Source organism: Nicotiana tabacum, chromosome 1, assembly GCF_000715075.1.
Source record: "Nicotiana tabacum cultivar K326 chromosome 1, ASM71507v2, whole genome shotgun sequence".
NCBI classification, from domain to species: domain Eukaryota; kingdom Viridiplantae; phylum Streptophyta; class Magnoliopsida; order Solanales; family Solanaceae; genus Nicotiana; species Nicotiana tabacum.
In genome coordinates this window covers 64,187,352-64,198,019 of record NC_134080.1, presented here as the reverse complement: position 1 = coordinate 64,198,019, position 10,668 = coordinate 64,187,352, and positions in this window count along the sequence as shown.

Genomic DNA, 10,668 nt, shown 5'->3' with positions numbered 1-10,668 from the left:
CCCGCCCCTGGCCCAATTAAATCCAACCCGCCCGGCTACCTGTTTAATCCAAGTCGTTGATCAAAATGATCAACGGCCATATTCTCTCCTTTCCTTTTTTAATTCACCAACCCCACTAACCCTAAGTCATTTTCACCTACCCGCTGCCTCTGAAACCCTCCACTCTCTCAAACTCATTCGAGTCTTCTCAGAACCCTAGCCGCCTCTTACCGCTTCCACCCTGAAAGCCATCGGAATCCATGGTTTCCAGGGCTATGGGAGTCTTATACCTACCTCCCGTTGCTCTTACACACCTGATCTCTGAAGATTCAAGGCCTGACCTTGAAGTACCCAGACCTCTGTCGATTCGAGGTTCCACGGCCATCTCCGGCCTTGCTCCGGCGTACCATGGTTCTTTGAGCATGATCCTGACCTCTCCGACTCAGATCGGTGACTTTTCAAAGCCTTTCTTATTTCTAGGGTTCTTCTGAAACCCTAACCCTTCGAGGCTTTTCCGATTCCCTTAAATCTGTTCCAGATCCATGCTTTCCTTAAGGTCTTAAACGTTTTCCTGACTTTTCTTTCAAAAAACTACTTTCGAAATCTTTCTTTTCCGATCTAGGATTTTCTGAAAGTATTTAAGTGTTTTATAACTTTCTTTTTCCTTTTATGTGTATTTGCTTCTACTGGGTTCTTGTATTTTCTTCTGCCATGTTCTTATGTGCTTCTTCTGCTGTATTTTCCTATACTATGTTTGTATGCTTTTCTACTGTATGATTTCTCTACTGTGTTCTGATATGTTTCTCCTACTATATTTTCTTACTAAGTTCTTAAGTTTCCTTATTAAGTTCCTTTTACTGAGCTCTGTTTAATGTTTCTTCTAAAATTTCTTAGCATGCTTCTTCTACTGTTCTTATCGGTCTTCTCTATTATGTTTCGTATTAGCTTCTTCTACTCTATTTTTCTTTGAATTCTGCTACTATGTTCTGCGTGTTACTTGCTATCATTGTTTTCTCATGAGTTTCGGTTGCTGAAAGAAACATGCAAGAGGTTTCATAGAACTGAAACCTCTGAGCCTATTTCGATTACTTGCCTTCTCATCTCTGTACTTGATTCAAGGTGGAAACCCTAGAATTCAGGGGTTCTGCCAAGTTTGATTATGTGATTTAATTGAACTAGGTTTTTTATTTTAGAACCCCTAACTCTTTCAGACCAACTTCGAGTCTCTGAACCGAGTTTGGACATCTGTGTTTGCATATGATTCTGACCTTTGGCTAAACTCTTCTAAAACTCTTTCTTCACTGGATCTTTCTATTGATTTTTGCAATGGCACAACATTTTCTTTCAACTCAACGTGTTTGTGTGCTCTTTATATGTGATGAATCTTCCTCTAAAAAGGCTTTCGACTCGTGGTTGATTCAAATTCCTTCTAAATAGTTCTGATTAATTCCCTTTCCATTGTTTGCTGATTTCCCTTAAGTTAAAAACCTTTTCCATCTTTTTGACTCAGTTCATTCATACAAGATCCCTGACCTTTGATTTACTGGCTGTTAATTGATTTTCTTGCCTTGTTTGTGCAACCGCGTATTTCATAAATTCTGTCCTTAAATAACTTTTATGTATTTACCCTTAATTGCATGTTGTGCACAAAGTGCTTATTCATTTTTCTTTCCTTAAATTGTTTTTACCCGTTTGAATCTGAATCCCTTAATTAAGGGAAGTCTTAAGTAATTGATTGACAATCAGTTCCTTGACTATTTTCTTACCTTATTTCTTCATGATTTTCACACTATAAAAGGCACGACCATTTTTCACAAAGAGGACATCAGAATCCTTCTGAACTCATACTCTCTCACAATAATTTTCTCTTCTTGTTTGCATTGTGGCATGTTTACAAGACCTACTACTTTTCTTTGTTTGTTTCCTTTGAAACTGGTATGTCATGATTTAAGCTTCAGCACCACAACAATGTGTTTATTTACAGTCTTTTTATCCATGTCTACTTTACAACTTTCTGTAGAGTTCAACATTTAAATTAGTATGCTTATGTCTTACTGCTTGTTTTTGCTATGAATCATCGCTCTCTATTTCCCTTTATGTGCTTTAAGTTATAGTTTAAAACATGGCAATATGCAAGTTATTGTCTATGGATTGAACTTGATCCCTTAGAGGATCCTAACCTCTAAACAATGTGTTCTAATAGGCTTATGGGTGTGCCAGCATTTCCCATTGTTGGGTATGCCCACTAGCCTATCCTTGCCTCCTTACCACCTCCCCATTCCCTATACCCCTATATGTATTAATGTAAACTGTTTCCCTTCCCCTTTCCCCTTCTCAGAATTCTGCACTTGCACTCTCTCTTAGTCTCTAAGTTCTGCCCCCCTCTTGTGAGCCTTGCCTTGGGACCTTGAGTTCCCTCTGAACTTGGACACTTGAGGGCTGGCCCTTCCACACTGCACTATGTCTTCATCTATAATGCATTTGGGGTGTGAGCACTGCCCGAAGTCCATATGAGGCTCTTAGGGAACTCTGACACATCCAAATGGGAGAAAGGATTTGAAATAAGATCTCTTGGAGTTGGTTTACTTCATACTTCAGACAGGAAGTCTGAATCAGGCTCTCCTTGGTTGTACTTTTTCCGATTGTATTTTTTATTTACTTTACTCTTTTTGGATTGTAATAACTTTGTAATAAAACTCTCGGGGATGGCTAGTGAAAAGGGAGAGGTAACTATGTATGCAAAAAGGGGTAGATAACCTGCCTATAGGAGTTTATGAATTCCTGCATTCTCATATAAACACCATGTCTATAGGAATCTTGCATTCTCATATAGATACCATGTCTCTAAGAATTTTTGCATTCTCATGTATAGATACCATGTCTATAGGAATCTTGCATTCCCATATAGATACCATGCCTATAGGTTTTTCTGAATTTCTGCATATCATATAGATATCCTGCCTATAGGAATTTCTGAATTTTTACATATCATATAGATATCCTGCCTATAGGTTCTTTCTGAATCTTGCATATGCATTCCTCATTAGGAAAACATGTTTATAGGTCTTAAATAATCAACCGTAATTAGATATCATGTTCATAGACTTTAAACGAAATTCAGCATCTAGATGTCATGCCTATAGGATTTCTGCATTTTTTACTATGTTTATAAAAGTGTCCAAAATCGACAACACATAGAAAGCATGCATATAGGAGCTTTAATCGAATCTGAACCGCTTCACTCGCTTATAAGTCTAAAACCAGTAACAATGACGCAGGCTCTTTTGCTAAAACTCGCCTTTCTTTAATAACAGATGATTTTTCTTAAATCAGTATGTATTCATGTTTACTTCATTATTTCTGGAATCAGTAGATATCATGCCTATAGAGTCTTCGTCTAACACTTAGGCAAACCATAGGGTGAAAGTTTATAAACTGAATCAGATTTTATATGCTACAACCAGCAGGCAGGCCAGATTCGGGCTTCTTATCTGAACTATGTAATAAATCAGTGTGCCTCGATCCTTTAAGTTTAATCAGACCCCAAACAGTATGTGTAAGTCATGCTAACTACTTGTTTTTCTCTGCTTAAAGGAGGTCTGTTTGAGCCTTTTCATTTGTTTATATGCTTCCCCATACTTGCCATATATGTTCTGTTTGTCGCCTTAGTAGTTTTACCTTTTGAAACAACAAGTAAGCCCAATATCCCTCCCCTTTAGGATTAGTAGTCCCAAATGCCTCCGGGACTGATAGGATTGGGGCGGGTAATAGCATGCAATAAGTAAACGATACCATTCCGCGCTTTAATACCTCAACGGGGTGGGAAAGGGTAGATATGGATATGATGACCACGCAATAACATCTCGTGTAGCCCTCATTGAGGAGTGATTACCGGATGTTGTGTGGGGTGATCCATATTATTTACAAACCTAGGACCCATTTTCCTTTATTTATTTGTTTCGTTGTTTATTCTCAAATTTCAAACTATTTTCTTAAAAAAAATCAACTTTTCTTTTAGTTCTTTTAACTTCACCTATTTTGTAACCATTACGTGAAAATCTCCTCTTGTTTGAAGTTCTTATTTGCCTACGTGTTATTTGTACCTAAAGTCACAACAATGGTTTGGTCGGGAACCACACTAGTGGATCTTGAGAGGTGCCTAACACCTTCCCTTTGGGATAATTTCAATCCCTTACCCAATCTCTCGTTGTTCAAATCAAACCTTTCTTAGTGTCCTAATGCACTTAAATCATTAGGTGGTGACTCTTCAATTCAAACTCAATTCCCGAAAGGGAACGAGTTGTCCTCCCAAATGTCATAAACCCGATTTCGCGAGAAAAAGGGGCGCAACACATCACTGGTGGAGAAATGGCCAACATGGTCGGTCAAGTGTTGGAGAGCCATAAGATTATCTTCCACGAAGATGAGCTACCGCCCTAAGGATTGAATCACAATCGAGCACTGCATATCATGGTACAATTAGAAGACAAGTTCATTGCCAGGGTCTTGGTTGATGGAGGTTCGAGCCTAAATATTTGTCCATTGGACACCCTGAAAAGGTTGGACAAAGGTGGTCCATTGGACCTATTTGATTCAACTGTTTATTTGTAATGGACTAATTTGTAAATATAAGTTCAGCCGGGACCCACAGTTGTGGACCAAGAGGGGTGCCTAACACCTTCCCCTCAAGGTTATTTCGAGCTTATACCCTAAATCTCTGGTAATGCAAACCAATCTATGAGTTAATTACTCTAGGTGCCCTAATTCACCATAACTCGTTTGGTGGCGACTCTTCAAATACCCAATTCCCAAAAGGAAATGAGTTATCACACCCCATGGAATGTCGAAACCCGGACCTCTCTCCACGGAGGAAAAAAAGGAGACGCGACAATGAGTCATATGAAGGAGGCAAGTGAAGATAATGTCTCATCCTCTTCTACTTCTCAAGAGGATCCTGGTACCCCAATTGCTACCACTAAAGCTGAAGAAAGAGTTGGAGATGCAGCATTAGGAACTCCTGATGCAGAACAAAATAGTGGAAGTCATGATTCTGTTGATGTCAATGATGATTCACATATGGAAGAACCTAATCCTTCAATTTTGAAGTTCAAAACATCAAAGAAGCATTGAAAAAATGCTAACTGGATAGTTGTTATGCAAGAAGAACTCCATCAGTTGATAGGAATCAAATGTGTCCTTTGGTCCCTAGGCCTTCATACAGAATAGTGATTGGAACCTAGCCCAAAACACTCTCACTTGAAGGGTGCCAAGGGAAGTTAGAGGTATCATAAGGGAACGAAGGACCTGGTCCCCATCTAGTGTTCAGGAGATTCTTTTGATTTGGTTGGATATGTTGATTCTGATTATGTTGAATATCTGGGTGATAGAAAAAGCACTTCTGGAACGGCACATTTTCCAGGGTCATACTTGATCTCATGGGGTACAAATAAACAAATTGTGTGGCTCCTTCTACTGCTGAAGCTGAATATGTGGTTGTTGCTTCTTGTTGTGCTCAAATAGTACAAATCAGGCAACATCTTGAAGACTTTGGTGTATTTACAACTTGAACCCAATACAGCACAAGAGGACAAAGCACATTGATATCAGACACCATCTTCTCAGGGGCAATGTTGAAAAGGTTCTAATTTGTATAAAATTCTGGAAAATGAAGGATCAGGTAGTAGACATCTTCACCAAGGCGCTGAGTAGGGAACTTTTTGAAAGAAATCGTCTGGAGTTGGGGTTGATCAAGCTCAACTGAGGACCTAGTCCCTTGATGATTGGCTATGTTAAGAAGGAAAGGTACAATGCTAAAAAGTATTTTTCGGCGACATCTAACTCAAATCTATACTGTTACAGGTATACACATATGGCAGTCTCACGACAAAACAAGTAAGAGTGACATTGCACTTCTAGGAGTCTTTGCTCAAAATTTTCAAAAACCATCAAGGAACCTGGCTCCTGTGACTCAGGTTAGTAGTCTCTCCAATACTTATATACCTTTTTAAGCTACTGAAGTGTCATGTCATTAATTTATTTCTGCCTTTCTCCTGCCTCTCCTCCTAACTTTTGAAGTCCAAAATGTTAAACCTTTTCTAAACTGACCTGTTTCCCCAAAAAGGCACTTCTCCATCTTACACCTAAATAAAATCGATTCTTTTCTTCAAAGCCAAAAATCAACCTTATCTCAAAATAATCCTTCTTTCCAAATATGCCAGAACTGATGTAAGCCCAACTCTCTCACTTTCCAAAAACCTAACTCCATCAGAATCAAAACCTCAAGAATTCTTTGGTAGATTTTGATGGAAGTTTAACCAAAATGGAACAGGGCAGATCTAACATTCTAGAGCGTGAGGCTGAAATTGTTGCTGGATTTGTTGAAGCCTTGAAGGATGGAGAAATTGGTAAATATGTGGACTAAATGAGGGACCTGATCCCTCAAGTACTTCTCATGAAGTTAATTTTAATGATGATCTTTTTCTCTTTAAGTTCTGTGTATAAATAAACTTTCGATCCAGTAAAAAGGATTGATGAAAAGTAGGCTGAGTGATGATGAAGTGGTGTGACCTGCTGATGTTATTGTGGAAGAGTGAATGAAATGAAATCTTTACCTGTGAGAAAGAATTAAAAAAAGGAAAAAAGAGGGTTGGCTGAGAAAGATGCAGCAGATGATAAGGGTAAACAGATTGAGAAGAAGAAGAGGGAGACATGGCTGCTCAGGGATAGAAAGAGTAGTGTAAGTGAGGAACCCGGTTCCTTACAGAAGCAAAAGGTTGAGCCATTAGGTTTGGAGGGATTAGACTTTGAAGTCTCAAAAAGTGATGTAAGGCAGAGTGTTGACTCTAATATTACTGAAAAAATGGAGGAACTTCTTGACATTGTTGAGCTCCAAAAATAGAATCACCTCTTTGTTCCTCCAAGTCCCAATGCTTCTGGAAAAAAAAAAGTAAAAACTTCTATGTTTTATGTGATACTATGATGCTATATGTACATGGGACTCAGTTTGTTCTTGATAAGAAGAAGCTTGGGGAGATTCCTGGTGATCTGATTGATGGTTCAGCCTACTCAAATAGGTTGAGCACCAGGTCCTCGAAGACCCTCGGCAGAATAGAATGCTAAGTTGAAGGGTGAGAATGAAAGATTGAGGAAACGGGTGGAGGAACTGAGAGAGCAGATGATCATTGATCAAAGGAAAGTAAATGAACGAATGGACGAGCTCATCAAGTCCTTAGCCCCTTAGTTTTCCTACTGCCCAGTGATCCATGTCTTTCACTCCTTCCAAATTCCCTTGAATTCTTATCCTCTTTTGATCCCTATATTTGATGACATTGGTACTTTAATTGTTTAAATTATCATATTATGTATTGTTGAAGCTATTGTGTTTTTATTATCATTACTTCACTATGGGCAATCACTCTATGTTGTGCACTGACATTCACTTGTTGTTCTTGTTATTGTTTATGCTGTGTTGCCCAAGTGGCCTGAGTTAATGTTGCTGAACTTCTTTTTGGTAGTACTTCTTCTGTTATTCTTTCGATGATGCCAAAAGGGGAAAGCTATATAGGTGTCAACATGGGAGGAACAGAATCGAATGATGTGCATGAAAGATAGATCTGCTTCGCCGGGGGAACGTTGCTGATAATGCAGGGAAACATATGAGGAACCTGGTTCTCTAGTTCTCAAGAGATAGCTTTGCTTCGCAGGGGGAAGGTTGCTGATAATATGTTGATTATAGGTCTGATCCGTAGGAAACATATGCGGAATCTGATCCGTAGGCTGTTTTGTCATCATCAAAAAGGGAGAAATTGATAAGTTATGGAACTTTGAGTTTTGATGATTTGCCAAACAGTCTTTAGGAACCAGTTGTGATTGGATCCTTAGGTTCGGTTTTCAAGGGGAATATGGCTGATTCATAGGGGGGACAATATGGAGATCTGGTTTTCAGGTAGAATATCAATTCTAAGTTTGTTGTCATCAAAAAAGGGGAAATTGATAGGTTACAAGCACCTTGGGCACAAGTACTTTGCTTTATGTTTTGATGATCTAACAAACTTACCATTCAGAACCAGATAAGGAACCTGTTAGACATCTACAAGACCTTAAGATCACAAAGGTGAATGTTATTACTGAATCAAATACCTGTAGGAGCTGACCATAGAAGATCTGGTTGGAAATCTGAAGACCTACGAGATGAAGAGGAAGATAGACAGTGAAAGAAGAGAACCAAAGAAAGAAAAAAAACCTGGTACTCAAAGCAATAATGACTCAAGTGAGGAAGAGTAGAAGGAACAGCTTAGGGAATAGGTCCCTATCAATTTTCGAGGAGACTGTATGAAGTCAACTCTCCAGCAGGAAAGTTGCTGCCTGCACACGCTATTGTACAGGAATAGTGCAATAGTCAACTTTCTGTGAAAGGATTTTTACCTACCTTGCTTACATCACTGTAAGTGATGTCACACACGTATCAATACAATCAAGGAAGGTAAAATGACTTACTTTATAAGAGAACCAGATAAAGGACCTGAAGCATGTCTAGTACAATCATTCAAGTTAATCAACTCAAGATAATCTGGGCAGTGTGCTTTAGATTCACAGGAACCAGATTAGGGACCTGATACCTTGGTGTTCCCCTGATAGAAGTATAAGTCAACTGTACAGCTGGAAAGCAACTGCAGAATGTGACTGCCTGCAACAGTGCAGTAGACAGTGCAGCAATCACTTCCCATTGAGATTGGGCATCACTAAGATAATGTCTTTTGTAGTATAAACCTTACGCAAGGTACAAGATTCAGGTTCCAACACTTGAAGAATCAGAAACGAAAATACTCTCCCAAGTGCTTGCAACAACCTCTCTCAAGAACAAAGTTACTGCAACCTCAAGGACCGAATCCAAGATTGAAGATATCTTAAATTCTTAGGTTTGTTGAGTCTTTGTTATTTGTTCTTCAATTGTAACTCCTATCTTGCTTTCTTAGAAGTTATGTTTTAGGAAACCCAAAATCACAAACCCTCCAAGTTTGTGTCTTGGCTAGAGTTAGTCGAGTTGTAAAGCCTTTATAATAGAGTTATTACAAATTGGCTTGTAATAGGGTTATTACAAGTTAGAGTGTTTAAGTCTTTGTCACTAGAGAGTGACAAAGTGGCTTGTGGTAAGAGTATCACAAGTTAGTCAAAGTCTTTGTAACTAGAGAGTCACAAAGTGGCTTGTCGTGAGAGTGCCACAAGTTAGTTGAGTTGAATCCTTTGTAATAGAGGTATTACAAAGTGGCTTGTAATAGGTGTTTACAAGTTAGTGAAGTTGAAAGCCTACAAGTGTAGGTCGTGGTTTTTGTCCCCTTGAGTTGGGATTTTTCCACTTAAAAATCCTCTGTGTTCTTTACTTTCTGTCGAGCTACTGTGGTAACAATTAGAGAACCTGATTCTCTGTACTGATTGGTTGCACAGTCTGTTACTCACAGTAGGAACTGCTAGAGAATCTGGTTCTCTATACAGTGGGAACTTATCATGTGTCTCATCTACATACTGGTTCCGCAGCTAGCACTGTACCAAACTGATGATAGGACCAGATCGCTATACAGTTTGGTTCCTCAGTATTTTCAGTGGAAACTCATAGAGAACCTGATTCTCCATACAGTTTGGTAGACACTTAGTTTCTAACAGAAAGAGTATCCACAAACCAACTCACGCACACTACACCCTTGTGGATAGAGTGTCCAATAGATCATTTTCCCTTTTCGTATGTGATTACATATATCAAATTTGAGTTGAATCTAAATAAATGCAAGAAAAATATAACAACAATCAAACTAAACAAGAGATTCAATTGCTTCTAATATTTTGTGCTAGTTGAGTTATCGTGCAAGAAATTTTTTGTAAGACAATATGTATCATTAACTAATGATAGATTCATAGCATTTAAACAATCAACGGTTTTCAAACGGCCATCTAAATATTTTCGCTTAAAGAATTAAAGCATCTTCTTAATTATAAAGAATAAAAATAAAAAATAAAAAATCTTACTAAGCATTTTCTTGTCAGTCCCTTGACTTAGGGAAATTATAAACTCAACTTACCTCCAATTAAATGTTCAAGTTTCCCCTTTAATAATTCTCGCAACTATGTTCCAAAATTTACATTTAAGGTTATACAAATCGTTAATCCTCATCCATCTTCAATAATTCAAAATTTGAAAATGTTCTTAGGCCATAATTATCACAATTCCAAATTTAATTAGATTCCTGATATCGGAACTGAGTTCTATACCCATGTTAATTTGTTATTGTCCCATAAGATCATTTAGAACAATCTGTATCATCTATTTTATTCAATCTTATCAAATCAACCTTCTTCCATAAAGCTTCAAACAAGCCTTTAATGGTTTTTTACTATTTCACCATTAAGTTTATTAATACTCGTAGTCAATACTCTTTATACATTCCTACAATAGTAATATACTAAGATAGAGTATCGAAAATTACCTTTGGAGTGATTCAACCCTAGTTCTTTAGGGTTTATGACGGGTTCTCTTTATTCCTACCAAACTTTATGATCTTGATATTAGATTGTGTTAAGGTATGCCAAGTCCTCAATCTTGATCATAAAAATTCACCTTTATGGTTAGAGGGGTCAAAAAAGTCTATAGGAGTTGTGCCCTAGGTTTAGAAGATGAGAAAATCTGGTCTTTTATAG